Source organism: Corvus cornix, chromosome 8, assembly GCF_000738735.6.
Source record: "Corvus cornix cornix isolate S_Up_H32 chromosome 8, ASM73873v5, whole genome shotgun sequence".
In the NCBI taxonomy this organism is placed as follows: domain Eukaryota; kingdom Metazoa; phylum Chordata; class Aves; order Passeriformes; family Corvidae; genus Corvus; species Corvus cornix.
In genome coordinates, this window is record NC_046338.1 from 17,855,198 (window position 1) to 17,872,852 (window position 17,655).

Here is a 17,655-nt window from a genome sequence, read left to right on the forward strand (position 1 = left end):
ATGAAGGACGTGCAGCTTCTCTGTATCTGCTCTGCATAATGGCAACTCTGGTTTTTACAGTGCCTGGATGCTTGGTTGTCCTGGGATTTAGTGAAGGACATGCTGAACCAGTGCATTTGCTGTGTGTACTTCATGCTGATAGTCTGGAAATGGAGCAAGTCAGAGAGAAATGTAGCTTTTGGGATCATTAAAAATCCATTTTCATTAAAAGCCATGCATTGCAGTGACATACTTATTTACACATTCATCCCCTGTCTGCCTATGTCTTACAGATAGAGTGAAAAAAGAGGCTTTTCACAACAATTTTAAAGCCTAAATGAAAGAAAAGCGTTCTATTTACCTTGAATTACTTACACGCTGCACTTGTTTGGCTCTTCTTCACGCTGTGTTGAATGGCAACTACTCTGCATTCTTTCTTTACCTCCAGTTCCTTTTGTCCTATCTATCTATCATTTGTTTTTATCTATCTCTTCCGCCTATCTATTTCCTCTTTGTGCTTGGAGTTGGTTGCAAATTGTATTTGTGATGCAGGGAGCTTACAATCTGACTGTCTTGATATTATTTTATGCAACCATGACTACCGTAAAAATTGGCTTTACCGCCTATTTTGTGTTATTGATTCAAGCCCATTTCAGAATTAACTTGTTTGGAATGATCTGGCAATGTTGTGTGCCCTAGGTTCTCTCAGGAAAAATTCATCTCTCATAACTAAATGCAATAAAATGTTCAAATATGTCTAAACACAGTTATATTTTGAATTCAGATGAAAACCTTATGGAGTCAATCAAATATACAAGGCATGTGCAAGTTTTAGTCCTAGACTTACAAGTACTGTATTGCAGAAAAAAAGTATTCAGAGACCAGCTTTTTCCTAGAGATGTGTCCCTTATGTAGGCTTTATGAAATGCCTAATCTCATCATTCATGTTTCTATCCTGAATTGGTTCGACATAATTTTGACATTTTGACTGTAGGACTGTATCTGTAATTCGAGATTATTGCCTACATTCTTTTAGGGATTTGACGTCTCAGATCTTAGTTTTACATTTGTCCTCATGGTTAGGTAGAAATATTTGTGTGCTGGTAGCCAGTGGAAAGTAATCTATGAAAATAAATCTTTCCTCATTAATGGCTTGACTGGTCAAGTTTGAACTTCATCTTACAAACAGAGAAAATTAGATGCTGGTATAAACAGGAAGATTTTAGAACATGAATTTATCGTAATGTTAAAATGTCCAAGTGTTAGAAACTGTTCACTGACATCAGATCCTGTCCTGACTATTGATAACTGACTCCTAAAACCAGTTAAAAAATAAAAAGCTCATCTCCAATCAGAATTTTTTCCAGGTACACAAAAATGGGAACTAAACTTCTAATGACCTAATAATTTTAGCCTATTTCATTGCTATCAAGGCTGCCTGGGTAAGGACTACATCTCCTGAGTTGCAGATTTCAGGTTTGTTGGTGTCCCTGGCTGGTGCCAGAAGCCACTGGCATCTGTGCAGCCGTGCCCAGCCTCCCTGACCAAGGTGTCCTAGGATACATTGTGCTCTGGGAGCAGATTAGCTTTTTTTTGGCTGGGGGAAAAAATGTACGCCAGATACGCTTTGAAATGTTTTGGTAGTTCTGGAACTGGGATACAAATTCTTCCTGTGTTTACCCTCATGTTTTTTTTTTTCCTGACCGGTGAATCCTAGTTCTTCACTTCTCTCTTATTGTCTTTCAGAGTAGAGAGTCTTTCTTGAGTGTGTATTTTAAATGTGTGGAGAGGAAAAAAGCTACCCAGGTGAGTAAACAACAGATGCAAGTCTATCCTGAGAGGAGTGCAGTATGGATAAAGAGCTATTATAATTCCTCCCACATTTGTGTTTTCGTCTACTTATGAGATATATACGTGTGCCTTGTTAGCAAAGATGTTATAATGCAAAAGCTAAAGTTTTCATATCAGAGGAAACATATATTGTTAAATGAGCTGAGAACATTCTCCCAAGGGTTAGTATTTCTCTTGTATGTGTGAAATCCTACTGAAACAAATGGCCCTATTATTTTAATTGGATCTTTTGGTATTAGAACATTTTTCTTTGTACTGTAGTAAAGAACCTTCTTTTTCTTTCTTTCCTGAAAATGGGAAATGAATAAACACAGTCAATGGATCAAAACATTTATGACTTCAACAGTAGACTATACCAAAATAAACAGATGCACATACACATATATGAATTAAATTCATGTTTTATTATGCATTCCTCCACTCTCTCTGAAAATCTAGAAACAGGGTTTGCACTTTTAAAATAAGTATGATTAAGATCTTGGTTGATACCTTGTTTGCAATACTAATAATGACAGAGGCACTTAAACCCAAACCAAAACTACAAGAAAAAGTTACCATTTTTAAGCAGAACATAGTGAAAAATTTTGGAAAAAGATTGTATGTGTTTAATAAGTGAATTACTAATTGGGGTCTGACACGCCTAACAGTTGTGAATAGATTTCAGTTCCTGAGCTGTTATATGCCTAATTTGCTTCCGTGAGTGAGGGATTATGCAGTATAATAGGTTAAACTTCTATAGACTGTTCTAATCTGTTTTGTAGAAGATCAGAGAAGGAAGGGAGGAACTCTGTTTATTATGTTGTGATCAAAAGCTCAATAGAGTAGAAATTTTCTATGAACATGGGCTTGAAAACTAATTTGTTGTATGTTTGTTTCCTCTCTTTTCTGCAGCTGTTCAATTACAAACTGTTACTGCTGGTCAGAAAACCAAATATCTATTCTCTAGGGTAGCTACATTGTACTCCAGTGTTTGAAGACTTGGTTTCTTTTATAATTGGACTGAAATATTGATTTTTTTTTTTTTTAAAGGAATTCTCCCACGCCTCCATCTGAATACTATCTGAACGTGCTCATGTATGTATGCACTGTGTGTTTAATATATAGATACAATAATAATATAAAAATTTAAACAAAATTAATTGCACTTATGGAGGCAAAACAATTTTTAGTCACACAGAGAAGATCAAGGAATGATTTGTTAAGGGCAAAATGAAAGAGTTATAGGGTTAGTATTAATTACATTTTCTTGTTTGCTTTTACCAAGTCTAATGCATATGTCCTTTAAAAGGACAAATAAACTTTGAGGGGAAAAACACTTGTAGACCAACTAGAAACCAAAAACCTGGGTAGACTTCCCTTTTAGAAGTTGCCACATATTGCTGTAGAGCCCTTCACTGAGGGAGACTCCTGTGGGGCCATGCGTGGGACAAGGACTGCTCTGTTCAGCGTTGACAGCTCTAATGTGGGATGCCTTGGCAGGGACCAGCCTCTCCCATGCGCAGCTTGCAGAGGGCTCTGGCTTCAGTTGTTGTCTCACATGCATGTAACTAGAGATCTACTGGTCACCTGTTTATTACCTCAGAGAAGAAACTACAGCTGCAGTGACAAGCGCCGAGTTGTCTCATTTCCACTGCAGGGAGAACCACCAAAATGATGGATTTTGTTTTTCATCTCTTCACACAGAATGATCTGCTATTTTGAGTAAATTAATGAGATAACTTGCTACTTGCTACTTCCAAAGTAGGTCAGAGCTGCTCAAGCGTAAATTGCAGTAGCTTTCTGGGAATTAGTGCTGCTTTCCCCGTCCTCTTCCCTGGCAGCCTGTGCCAGCGTGTGCAGCCTCCTGTTGGGTGCTGCTGTCCGCGGGTGCCGGGTGCTGCCTGGCTGGAGCCCGGCGCTGCGGGGTCCTGAGGGCTGCACAGCACCTGAGCCTTGGCACAGCCCCTGGAGCAAACGGCGTCTTGCAGCTGTTTCCATGGCAACACATGTGTTAGAAAATAAATATTTGCTCCACTTTCACAATTGTTGTTATGCTGAGAATTAATTGACAGTAATGTTTTTTCCCCTCATTGTGCTTTGAGAGCATTTTAGAAATAACCCAGAAGTGTTTATGGGACAATGCAGCATCTGAGACTATTGCAGCTTGCTGTGTCCTGCCACGGATTTGGGCTGGAGAGGAGTAGGAGCTGATAAGACCTCTCGGTTTTGGGTAAAAGGTGGGTCAAATCCTGTTCTGCTCTGCAGAGTAGTCTGGAAAGTGGCTGTTTTGGTGGGTCTGGAAGCAGTGAGCAGTATGGCTGGTGGGAGGGCAGGAAGGGCCTGTGGGATGGGCACAGCTTTAGGTGGCCCTTTGCTGACATCCTCTGCCCAGCATAGCCATCTCTCAGGTATCCTCCAAACGCTCACTGCCACCCCAAGTAGCACAGCGACTCACGTCAGTTCTTAGAATTAAAATCCTAAGAGTGGGAAATGTACTGTGGTAGTCCTGTAACTGGGAATGTACTCTCGGCTATATGTATGCAACTTTAGGCTATTTTGAAATAGACAATAATGGATAATTGTGTAAAATATGGTTATTTCTTAATAGTACCTGCTCATTTCACTATTAAAGGCTGTGAATTCTGATTTTTTTAAAAAAATCAGTTACTTCAAAAATTCCTGGAATTCAACCGGTGTTACAAACATTCAGATTTATAAATCTTTTTGGAATGTATTTGTTTAGTTTTTTTGATAGAGGGAAGTTTTCTTGTGGGAGGAAATTTTTGGCTGCTTTCTACTGGTTTTCTTTCTGAGGTGTAAGCTGGTGGGAATAAAGACTTGTAGAAAGCAGGCCAGAAGTTCTGCCATCGCAGCATTAGAAACTGTGGGAACTGGTATCACGCAGCATATTATTAGCTCAGCTGTATTTCCTTATCTTGGTCTATTCTGTTAGCAGGACACACTGATTTTGCCCAAAGCCAAAATGTGGTTTTTTTCTGCTCTGTTTGGGTTGTGTTATACTGTGCCTACCAGTATGGCATCAGTGTGCCATAAACACCATGACTAGTAACTATCATTTGTCATGATAAGTGAAACCGATGTTTGTCACCAATGTAAATCAGGGACCAAACACAATTTCCAGCACAAGACCTTTTGACAGAGCAGTTATTGCACCCCATTCAAAGCAGGGATTACTGAAGTGTTTGAGTCCTTGTTTAACCATGGTTCATCTTTCAGCACCATGAAAAGTCTCTTATCTGTCAATTCAGAGTGACACACAGCTCTAGAGCAAAACTTCTACCCTAGGGGACCAGGAATAGTTGCCCTGACTCTTGCTACTGAATGGGCAGTGGTATTTTGCCACTAGTTCAAGGGAAGGAAAACATGTACATTGGAGAAAGAATTAGTGACAGTTGAAAATTAGGCCCATTTTAAGGAACTGGGGCTTTACACTCTGTGTGTGTTTACATTAAATTGGTGATTTATGTAAAGATCAAAGTAAAAGGTTCCTTTCTCCCTTCCTCCTTCTCTCTCTTTTTTTTTTTTTTCATCTTGGAAGCACATTTAATGCTGAGGAGTAACTGAGGAGATCTTATTGCAGGACTTTTCATGGAAACACTGTAGATCTTTTAAAAGACAGAGGAATTTGGTGGGAAGAGAATAGCTCTCTGTCTTTGGTAGTCCCACTGCTCACACTGTGAAAACACGTTCTGAAGATGGTTTGAGGCATTCTTGTAATTCAATATACACAATGAGCTGAATGAATACCTACCAGCTGAAGAAGGTAGATGAAAAGGGCACAGATCTGTTTGATAATTATTAATTTGCTTACTGTCACTGTTGTGCCTTTAAATTTGTTCATGAAGAAATTTTCAATTACATTGGTATTGCTGGAAGGAGTAGGTTTAGAGAAGTATTTGAACTGATGAACTGCCTAACATGTAGGGGGGCCCATCTTTTGATCTTGTTCTTGCATATCATATGTTTTATCTAGGCTGAGCTGTATCTAACTTAAGAACTGTGCTTGATCTGGGAGGCCTTTTTGTGCAAGGTTAGAACAAGCCTGAAGAATGCTATACAATTAGACTGGTAGATCAATATGTTGATATAATATAGTGAGATGACATGATGTTAATCTTGCTAGAACCCAAACATGGCTTTTTTAGCACCTAATGGCTCGATCAACTGAACAAAGGAGGTTTTAATTTAATAATTAGTTTGCTATTTGCATTGTTAGTCTAACCACTAGAGAAAAACAATGCCACATACCTAACCTAGTAGTTGTTGATTATTGACTTCAATATTCATATATTTGGATGTTGGAGGGTTTTGTAGCCTTTTTTTATATTTGTGTTTAAATTTGACAAATTGCAAAGAAAGGAATGATTGTATCTTTTCAAGACTTATGAACATGAAGCACAGAGTCAAATGTGAGCATCAATAAAGAGTGATGACTGCCAGATGGGCAACAGAATAGTGATAGGAGCTGAAGGGCTGTACAATTTACTTTGCAAAATGAAGCGGACGTAAGGGCTGTAATAAATTCTTGTGATAAAGTGTTTGAGTTTTGAGACCACATTTGAAATCTGTCCTGCAAATATGCTCCTTCCAAGAAGTCTTTGAAAAATGGCTTATGTTATATTCCAAGGCCAGGTAAAGATATGACACTCTTCGTTCTTTACATGTATCCATGTTGGACTTTTCCTTGAGGCAGAATCTGCATCTCTCTGCCTTTTGATGGTGAATGTTGAAAGTTTACCTTACGAATAGCGTAGGGACCAGATAAGGTAAGAAGAGGAGGAGAGCGGTATTACCGCAGGTTGTGTGTTGAGTCAAGCCACACAGTGCAAGTAAAAAGAAAACAAGCCCTAACATGGAGAAGTATAGTCCTGGGGAAGGGCCCCTTTGGGTTATCACATCCAAGTGTCCCCAGATCACACAGCTTTTCTGGTGGGAGAGCTTGGGAAACCTCCACCCCACTCTCACATGAGCCCCAAAACATACACTCATGGTGCACCTGGGCCCTGCTACCTGTGCTGCTGGTAATGCAAAGGTACCTTAAAACCCTCACAAACAAATCTGAAGACCTTCAGCTGTTTAAAGGCTGCCTGACTGAAGGACTGCTGGAACACCCAGAGGAACCACAAGTATTGTAAATACTGGGAGTCCAAAGGAGTGCCAGGCATTGGGTTGCACTGGGGTCTTCCAAGGCCAAATAGCTGTGTTTAACTTCTGGGAGCACAGGAGCTTGCTGTGTATGTGCTGGTATAGCCAGGTGTACCTTGCAGGATGCGGGTACACCCTGCAGGATGCTCCCAGGCCAGTCCTGCGGGAGCTGCTCCTGGGAGGAGAGCTGGTTGGAGATGGCTGTGCTGGGTGTCGCCTGCTGGCTGGGCTCCCCTGGCTCTGACCAAGCACAAATTCATTGTTTTCTGACTGCTTAGGGACAAGGAATTCAGAGCATGGAGAGAGGCACACAGTGGTTAGGTATCCACCCTGGCAGCAGGACATCTGAGACCCACCTTACCAAAAACTGAAATGCAGGGAGGGAGCCCTGCAGGTTCATAAAGTCTTCATCTCAATCAATGATTGTGAGACATAAACCAAGTCCTGCTTTTGTCAAAGTGGCTTTAATATTGGACCAGATGAATTGATGAACTTTCCATAAATATTTTAAAGAGAAATTGTTGAAACTTTTGTGTAAAATTCACGAGACCCACTTGCCTTGTCTCTTTAACAGTGTTGCAGAGCTGAATTGTCTTGTTAGGGAATAGCTAGTCTATGTATTTTCCTTTCATAGGAAAGGCTCTTCATTTGGCTTCTGATTTTTAGTTCTGTCTGCTTGTTTGTTGACTTTTGTTCTTTTCATCTAGTATCTGGATTGGTGGCATTGCCAAGGAAAAGCAACAAAGACAGGAAGTGAGGTTGCTTAGGTGTATATATAACGTGACCTACAGAGGCAAATTTTGGAGACTTATAGGAGCTTTGCTCTTGGCTTAAAAGGAAGCAGGATGGATTTCTGAGCACAGCATTTCAGCTAAGCTGAGCTGCTTGTGGTCCTCAATAAACTGCTGAGGAAGTGGCACCTCTGCTCTTCCAAGCCTTCTCTATACCCAGGGCTTACCCAGTAGCAACTTTCTATATTCATGGTTGCAAAATATTCTGTGCATGATACACGTGCAGCTGAGAGGGCTGTGAGCCTTGAGGAAGGCAATTCTGCAGCAGAGCACTGCTTTTTCAGGAATCCTGTCTCTCCTCCACCTGGGATGCCATGGTCTGTCAAAGCATAACAGCAGTGCAGGGGAGGTGGATTCACTTTTCTACAGAAATAGGTAAATGGTGTACTTACTTGCTTATTTTTTCTTTTTCTTAGCAGAGCTATGTGTTTAAGTATATTGTCCATTTTTTGTCCCCTTACTGCAAGTACACATTGGAAAATTAATAGAGAGTAAAGTGGCAGCTCCCAGAAAGAGATTAGAAGAAACAAAGGCAATCCTTGAAAGCAAAACATTATTGACAATAGGATTTGAAATATGCATTAGATTTGCTTATTTATATAGTGTGTAAAGCACATATGAGTTTTGTGACTTCTTTTGGATCTACACTTTATTTTGGTTTATTTTCCTTTTAACTTTCAAAAGAATAGGTACCTAATTTCAAATGGGAGCCTCTAAACAGTGATAGATTTAGAGGTGCCCAAGTTTACTCCAGAACATGGAATTTCTGTTCACTTTTGATGATTCAAATTTCTGAATGCAGGATTCTCAGTCTTCTACTTAAAATTTTCACTTAAAATCAAGCTCTCTGTGTAATAATCTTTTTATGCCCAGCATTTGTGCTTAGAAACATATCCTAACCTATCACGGATGTAGTTAAGACAATAATTTCAGTTTAATGAGCCAGATATCCCCTCCCAAAGCAGGATACTATCATCAGGTTTGTATTTTATATGCATATGACTTGTTTTCAACTTGAAAGCACCTACTTACAAAAATCCTGTATCTTATTCAGCAGTGATTTTGTTCCATTGTGCAATGTCATTTTCTTCTTTCTTCCTTCTTTTGAACCCTTTTTCCCTCTTCCTCGTCTTTCTTTTCTTCATTCTACACCCTTTTTATATTTTGTACAGATTTCCCTCTCCTCTGACATTTTTATCATTTTGAGGCATAAAATAGGGCCTCTCTTCTCCAGCAGCTGCGACCCCATCCCCTGCTGTACCAAATTGACACTTCTGCAAGCAGCAGCTCTACTCAGTCACTCGAAGGCTGCGGCTTTCACAAGTGTTGATTTAGTGCAGCAGGGGATGATGTACCAGCTGTAAAACTCAGACAATAATAATAATAATAATGCTTGTGAAAAGTCTTATAATAAGAGGGAAAACTAAGAGAGCGTGGGGGAGAAAAGGTAGGAAGGGGCCAGGTGGAGGGAGGAAGAGGAGCAGTGGTCCCTGTGGGGTGGTGGGGTACTCGGCTGCCCAAGGAGCAGTGGGGTGGGTAGGAGTGCAGACCATGAGCTAATTCTTCTCCTCCTCCCTCTCTCTCCTTATAAGAAACTCCTGAGACTGACAGTGAAGATGTTTTGTGTTTCTGTCAAACTGGGGAGTTATTTTGGGATAAAATCCTGGTGGAAGGGGGGTGAAGGACTTAAAATACGACTGAGAGAGTGAGGGGTACCTGTGTTGTAGAGTCACTTAATATTTGCAAATGCATCTTTTTGGGTGACAAGGTATTTGATATTTTTATTCTTAAGTTATATATTGCATATCCATGGATATAGAGGATGGATTTTTTGAAATATACAAGTAATGTGTTGTTATTTAAAGCACATAAATGGAGAGCTCCTTCTACATTAGCCCTGATTTACCCTCAGTAATGTTCCTAGATGAAATAGTTTACAACTGCTTTGTATCTGAGTATTTAATAAATTGTTGGCAAGACAAACTTGAAAAAAATATTGTAGGTTATATTTACTGACCACTTTTTTCTTTATTTTCATTCTCAGCCACTAACTCAGCAATTCACTTATTTCCATGGCTATGTTTAGCTATTCATCAATGATCTTAGAGCAGTGAATGAAACATAGTATGTGCTAAATATTGATATTGGTAATGATATACATGTATGATAAGACAGAACAGTTTCAACACAGACATGCAGAACATGTCAGTGGAGACTCGAAAGGTGTTAATATACCTGTGTACCAAATAGTATTGTTCATTTAAATCTGGTTACTCATAGCATTTCCCAGGTCTGTGTACAGAGTATGAATTTTTTCAAAGACTATTGGGAAGCCTGTTTCTTCTAAGTTCATTTCAGACATGGGTTTGGGTTTCTTTAAATTAATGGGAAATAAAGACATACTTAAAACTGAATGTGTATTTGAAAGCTGGTGGATTGAGGTTATATTTGTCAGGTCTTGGGTAAAACTTCCATTGTCTGAAAAGCATCTCCTTTTTTAGTATTTAGAGAGATGCTTTGTAATAGGCTTTCACAGTGATCACCTTTGTAATCTTGTTGTTCATCATATTCATTGAAGAAGCTCCTTTCTGATAACCTTTGGCTGTTCAGGATATATTCCTAAAGCCTCAAAGGCTGAACAAACTTAGGAAAGACATAATAGATCATCCTGCCTGCTTTTTTTTCCAGTGTAGAATTATTTCATTGAGAACATTTTTTAGTGTTATGTCAACTTTAGTTTTTAAAATCCCTAGTGAAAGCTTCCATATCTCTCCTTGGGAGACCATTTCACAGGCTAATACATCTCGCTGTCAGGAAGACTTTCCCAATACTCTGCTGAGCTTAAGCTTTTTCTTTCCATTATTTCTAGTTGTATCCTTTTTCCTTGATAGCTTTTACACATTAAATATTTACAGATTTTTTTGTTCCTTTAAGAAACTTTATTCCGTTTATCCATATCTTTTTGGTTTTGAAAAACCCACCTAAGACCTTCTAGGCTGTGAACTACATTTACCTTCAAACCATACAACAGTCAGATGCTTGCCACAGCATTTTCTTCAGGTTTGCTTTTTTAGGGTTCAAAAAACACAGGAGATTCCAGCTATGAGAAATCTCATAAGTAGCCTATTTTCATCAGTGGTTTGAGATAGGTCCCTTTGCTTTCTTTCTAATTCTGGATGCACAGCTCTTCTAGCCATTGTGAGTGCAGATCCCCAACTGCTACTTGGTTCTTAATTTCTCACCTCTTGGTGCTCTGCTTCACAGAAAGCCTGCATACTGCTTAGTCTTTGTATTTCTGCAGCTTGCACAAAATTCACTTCATTCTTGTTAGGTGCAACTGTTGAGGTCAGAACTCAGAATATTTCCCAAGAAGTAGAAGGCAAGAGAAAGGAGGGTGATGCTCTACTTAAGTGTGAGGCCTGATTTGGAAGTCCTGGGTTGAATTTTGGCTCCTTATTCAGGAGAAATTGAAATTATGTCTATGCAGGGAAATGCAGAGAGCTGCAAAAAGTTTTCAGGGAGACTTACTAGTGTGGGCCTGCCCTGTGTTTGCATAGTTCAGGGTTGGAGGAAGGGGTCCAGCCTGTGCCAGCTCAGAGCACAGGCAAGCCAATGCATTTCTACCACTGAGAGACAGGCTCTGCTTCTCTGCACATCCTTCCCCTTCTTCAAGGAAACAGTTGCAGTCTCCTGCTGCATGCTGGTGGGTACTGGCGCTATACAGACCAGCAGCTGGAGGCAGCTGGAAAAATTTGCTTTCTTTTAAATGCAACTCTTTTGGTTATTATTGGTTATAAGTGTTCTGGCTTGCAGGAAAGAAACTGAAATGGCTTACACAGCATTCAACTGTTATCTCTAGCTTGGTTTTCTAAGGAAATGTTGTTTGTCTGTCAATATTCTCTAATTACTTTTGAACACAAGGAATGTTTTCACAACTGAGTTCAGCAGTGGTAGAGATCCCATCCCACAGTGGCCTTGTGTGGTGGCTTTGAAATCAACAGAGGCACTTTTGGTGTCCTGGCTGACAAGCATGGTGTGCACCTGAGGGCATCATGACTGGGTAGCACTGGAGCAGCCCAGGAAGGTTTTGAGGAGAGACAATGTGGGGTAGGGAGTTTGGTCACTTACAAGTGAGTCACAAGGCAGAAAGTATTGGTTTTCTGCTCGTACTTGAGCTTTTCCTGAAGAGTTTTCAGACTGTTAGAGACCCAGTGCTTGTCTAATAGTTCTCTCAGAATCAATAGTTAAACTTGCATTGATTTCTGCTGACTTAACATGCTTAGGATTCCAGCTGTACTGTGGAACTTGAGATCTCGCCGTTTCACAGAGGCTTACCTGCCACAGCTGTCTGACACTTCCTGAAATACTAAGGACAGTTTCCCTGAAAAGTGTGCAGGGTGGAAACACCAATCCAGGTGCCCTTGTAACCTTTGTAGGTGTCACTACCTGCCAGGTTGCTGCTTCTCCATCCATTTTACAGAGAAAGCCTGTGCCTGGTGCGCTCATCCCCACTTATTCCCAGGTCTGCATCTCAGAATGGCCACTTGCTGCTATCCCTCTTCATTTTGGCTATTCCAAGGCATTTTTCCTGGAAATTTTAGCTGAGTTTTGACTAAGATTATTTGCCAAAGAGAATTTTTATTTTATTCCTTTTTATGTGTCTGATTTGTAGGTGCTGCTATGTATATTTTCTTCTTTACTTATACTTGCAATATTTTCTAAATTCACATCTTCTACAGCTCTTGAAAATGAGATATACTACCTAATACATGTTAGTGCCTTTATTTCTATATTTAATTGTAAAGAGATTACTTTCAAATGTATTTTTGAAACAGTTTTAAAGAACAATGTTTACTGGTAAGTTTCCTTTAATTTCTTTTCATTGAGAAAAGGAATTAAAAGAGTAATGATATTGCACTTCTGCTGACTACTCTGCTTGACTGATTCACAGGGTATTGCTCTTAACATGTTGTAGGAATTAAAAAAACGTGTCAAACTTTTTTTGGCACCCAGCTACAGTAGATCCTGTTAGAAGAAACATATGGCCTCACACTAACAGTGTTAAAGCACTGCTGAAGTATTGCATGCATGACATTGACAAATTTCCTCTAGGCTTTTTGTTTTCTGTGCTATTAAACATTCAAAGTCCACTATTTCATTACCACTGATGATACAGAGAGCCTTATTGACATTCTACCCATCTGTTCATAACATGCATTATTAAATGTGAAGCAACTAGTAGGTAGGAGTGCACTTGCCAGCTGTACAATGAATTCTCAGCAGTTTGGTGCCCTCTATAAATTTTTCTAGTATTCTGCCAGTTTCTCAACATAATTTGCAATGGGGATATATTTTTTTTTAATGTTTCACATTGTACAGAGAAAAGTTGCTTCAAAAGAATTCTTTATTTTGTTATCCTTAATGTGAAATCTTTAGATATAGTTTCGAAAAACCCAAGAGTCTTTTAACATACAAAGACTGTTGCTACTATCAGATCTCACTAACCACAGTTTCTGGGTTCTTTTCTTTTCTTTTTTTTTTTTTTTTTTTTTTTTCCTAGGAGCAAATCTGCTGCATTACCTATGAACAGGACAATGGGGCCCCAATGAGTCAACCTATTCATATATTTTTGGAACCCAGAGGAATTGGTTTGACTATTTACAGATTATAACAGTTGGTAGTTGAATGTTTTATTTTCATTCCCAGTTGGTACAATATGTTCACAGCTGATGTTAATGGCTTGCCCATTTGATATCACATATGGTCCACTGTTTGGGTCTCCTAAAGCTTTCTTTTGTGGTCAAGTTGCTTTAAAACTTGTGTATATTTAGGTTTGTTCTGTCTGCTGGAAAGGTGAATATGAAATGCTGAAACTGGGCAGCTTTAGAGTAAATCAGCAGTTCTGTTGATAACGATTCAAAGAATTTGGGTCTAAATGTCTCATAAAGAATATTTTTACATAAAATTGATTACAAACAAATGTCTTAGAATATCATGTGAAATTGTAAAAGAAATGTCCTTTCCTCTTTCCTTGTCTTTGAAGCTGTGATGGAGTTACCCTCCAGTGTATTGATACCACTGAGCACCATCAGGACATTTTGCTGGATGTTCAGTTGCATTGGAAACCAATTTATACATAATTTGTATTGCTCAAATCATCATTTGTATTTTTATTAGAATATTACTGTTCTGATAATGTTTTGTGAAAAGATCTGAAGAAGCAAATTAATTTTTCATTTGGTTTCAAGAATAAGAGCATAGGAAAAGTGAACTAAAAAAAAATGGGAACAGAAATTAAAATTACAAGCCTGTCTGAAGTTGTTCTCCTATGACACAGGAGTGTTTATACTGACTCTGAAACATAACTGATAAAGCCACAATCTCATAAAAAGATTATTTCCAAAATTATTGCATTACCCTCTGAGAGCTAAAATTCTCATTTATTCGTAGGAGTAGATCATAATAGCTCTAATTCCCTGAGAAGTGGGCATTGTATGATAATTAAGCAGGGTAGTACGTTAATTGTCCTCCACTTCACCTCTAGATGTTTAACTCCTTATCTAGTCAACCAGCAAACAATAATGCTCATATATTTGTGCCTTACAGTTCAAATAATTTTTTAACTGGGTAATTTATTTGAAATAGAGCAGAAGAAGCATATTCATGTGAAAAGGGCATTGAAATTGTGTTAGATTACCATTATTTAATAACATTAGGTGGTAGGATGCAGGTTTTATGGTTGTATTTTTCAGCCATGCAACTTTAGCCAAATAACAGCAACGTGATTTTGCATGCAGGAATATTTCTCTAACTAATGGGATAGATTTAGCAGTTTTTGCCACATGGCTACTGCTTTCTGGTGGCTTCTCATCGATGCATGTTAGGAGAGCAGGTACGTGTGTATTGGAAGTGGTGCCTGTGCCTGTGACATCTGGCTCCTGGATTAAATGAGGCAACTGCTGGTAGGACAGAGGCTCTGGCTTGTTTAGTTTAAGGGGAAATAGTGCATGTTGCTGGTTTAGAGTCAGCCCCTGGAAGGAGATTGAAATGGAACTGAAGTAGGAGGCCTTTTCAAGTGAATAAAGTCAGTATTCAACCTGGAGTACTAGGGAAAAAAAAACCCAACTAAACCAAATGTTTTTGCAAATGAAACTAATAGATTAAGCAGTTTCAGGGACTTAGAAAATGACAGTAAAATTTCAGCCTGCTAGAAAGTTCACTTGAAATGTCTTAACAGAAAAGAATAAGGAGATCAAATTATTAATGAACAATCTTGGGAATGGAATGGGTACCTGTTGATGTGGTATAAAGTGTTTGTTAGACAGGACTTGGCCAAAATTTGGTGAAATTTTGGGTACTCTGACTGTACCCAAGAGAATTAAAGAAGTTAGTGATGTTGTCTTTCCCAACTTATTAGGCAGCAATGGAAGAGCGTGCAAGAAGAATTTGGATTTACTGGACACAAATTAGATTATATTTAGAAAAGGATGTATTTCTCCTAAGTAGCAGAACTAAATGTTAAGAACTAGAAACAATACTGTTGAAGTATGGAAAGAAGTGTTACACTGATTCTAATCTCTGACTAACAAGATCATTTCTGATTGGTACATGGAGAATTATGTGCTTCCTGGGGGATTTTTGCTTCATTTGTTAATAGCTTCTTCTTATTATTATCATCATTATTGTTATTGTATCATCCAAAACATGTGAGTGCTCCAGCAAAAGCATCTTCCTGTGGTGTTTCCCTCCTCTCTGGGCCCGTGCAGCTGGGGTGAGTGGCAGTGTTGGGCGTTGCCCTGCCCCTGGGGGCTCCTTCTGAGCACATACAGGCAGCCCGTGCTCCTGTGCCTACTCAGCTAGAGGCTGTTACCCACCCCGGGCCAGTGATGAAGCTGCAGGTCAGACCCTTCAAAGAACCACCAAAATACTGACCTCACTCTCTGCCCAAAAAATTCTTTTCTTCCCAAAGCAATAAGATTTTTGTAGCTCTCCACTAAATAGACTTTCTTCTTGTTTTGACAGAGAAAGAGCCTGAGGCTGGAGGTTGCTGAGAACACCACGTGGAAATGGCTTGCTCAGCTGCCATTGCTCATCAGGGAAGGTGAGGGGTGGGATGGACTTGATGAAGGCAGCTTCATCTTGAAAAACAGTTGATTAGAAAAATAACATCAAATTGTATCTTATCAGCTCTAGATGTATTTCAGGGAGTCCTCTCTCCTGAATGGGATGAAATTACATATAGTGTTAACCCAGAGTCTTCTGCAACAATGTAAATGAGTTGTTAACGTGGCACTTCATTGCAATAATAATTCAAAGCTACTAGCAGGCTTGATGGGTCTGCAATAAATGTTTTATTATTTAGGAAAAATATACTCTACAAGTTGCAATGTGCCATGCTCATTCATGCTGTAAATCAACAAAGATCAGCCGACTGAATAGGGAAAATGAAAAGCTTATTTAGGAACTGACACAAGCTTTCAGATGAGCAGGGATGGCTGAAGTTAACCGCATTCATTTTTCTTTACTTGTCACAGTTGCCACTTGAATTTCACTGCTAAAGATTGTGGGTAGTTTTGCTTTATGAAATTATATCTATGAAAACAGTATTTGCATTTATATAGGCTTTGTTATAATAAAGTTAAACCTAGCACACCCCCTTGCCTCCACAAACAAACAAACCAACCAGCCAACCAGAAACCTCCATGTTAAAATAATATTTATCTGTCAGTTTTCCTAGATCTGAACAGGATTCAGCTGAATGGTTCCCACTGGCTGCTTTAAAGGCCCAAAGCATGTGACCATGTAAAATGCAGAGCTTTGGCCATCTCTTCAACTTCAGCTCTGCTGTAAGGCTGCATCTCTCCTCACAAGAGTAAACCCAGGGTTTTCTTTAAAAAAAAATCTTGATGTGGAGTGAGTTAAGGCACAGATTGGGTGACAGGGGTTAGAGACTAGGGATTAACGTGGTCCTCATGGTGTGGTTATAAAGTGCCTGAAATGGGCTCAATTACCATCCTTTTATGTTCCCTAACACCTGAAGACCCTTTCTTGAAGTTTGCAGCATGGAAAATGCAGATCCTGAATGCTGAACATTGGCTTGTCCTGAAAACTGTACATGTTTGAACATGGGCTAAAGCCCCTTGCAAACTCTCTATGTTGATATCCTTAGAGAGATGTGACTTCTTTGACTGATCAGGGGAAGGAGAAGCCAGGGCAAGAGAACAAGTGAGTTAAGATAACTCATCCCATGCCTCAATGTAGGCTTGAAAAGGACAAGATTTTCTAAGCCAACTTTGGAAGTTATTCTCCTGCCCTGACTTAGGCCCCAGAAAGAATGAAGAGAACATGAAAGTATTTTTTAAAGCGTTTTCCTGATGATGCCACACCCTTGGGTCATGGGTCTCCAAAGGGAAGAGCTACTTTTTGCAGGGCAATTAAGCTGGACCTGACCAATGAGGATGGCAGCAGGGACTGAGCATATGAGGAGAATGCTTCAGGACCAGAATGGTTATGACTGTGCATGAGCCTCTGACTGCAACACTATCCTGAGAAAGCAGCTCATGGATGGAGGAAACAGTAGGCAAAAAGCCAACTAGCAGGTTTCTGTTCAGGTTTATGCCTGCTGGGGTGTGAGTACTGGAATGTGCATTTGTATGAGCATTTATGAGTGTATGTATGTATATATACAAATGAAGCAATTTTTTGTTTCTCTGTAGTTATCTGTATATTTGTTCCAGTTTGTCAGGTGTTTGTGTCTGCCAGTGAATGGATGTTTTCCTTGGTTGTGGAGTTACTTATCCAACTACAAGATTCACTGACTATCTCAAATATCCATTCTCGGTAGGTCAGTTTGCATGACTTAAACATACCATGATTTTGTTGTTGTGCC

General features: G+C 39.4%; 1 long non-coding RNA gene across 5 annotated transcripts in view; it reads left to right on the forward strand.

The window, feature by feature from the left end:
* LOC104695361 overlaps nt 1-17,655 on the forward strand; it is a 161,997-nt gene that overhangs the window by 65,615 nt on the left and 78,727 nt on the right. For 2 of the 5 annotated variants that reach the window (XR_005602529.1, XR_005602528.1), the window contains 6 exons: nt 1,726-1,785; nt 2,860-2,904; nt 3,912-4,046; nt 13,327-13,443; nt 15,789-15,867; nt 17,504-17,606. This is a non-coding gene — a long non-coding RNA (uncharacterized LOC104695361). The remainder of the gene's footprint in view (nt 1-1,725; nt 1,786-2,859; nt 2,905-3,911; nt 4,047-13,326; nt 13,444-15,788; nt 15,868-17,503; nt 17,607-17,655) is intronic. The other 3 variants (XR_002047700.3, XR_002047702.3, XR_002047708.3) reach the window with 3 other exon arrangements.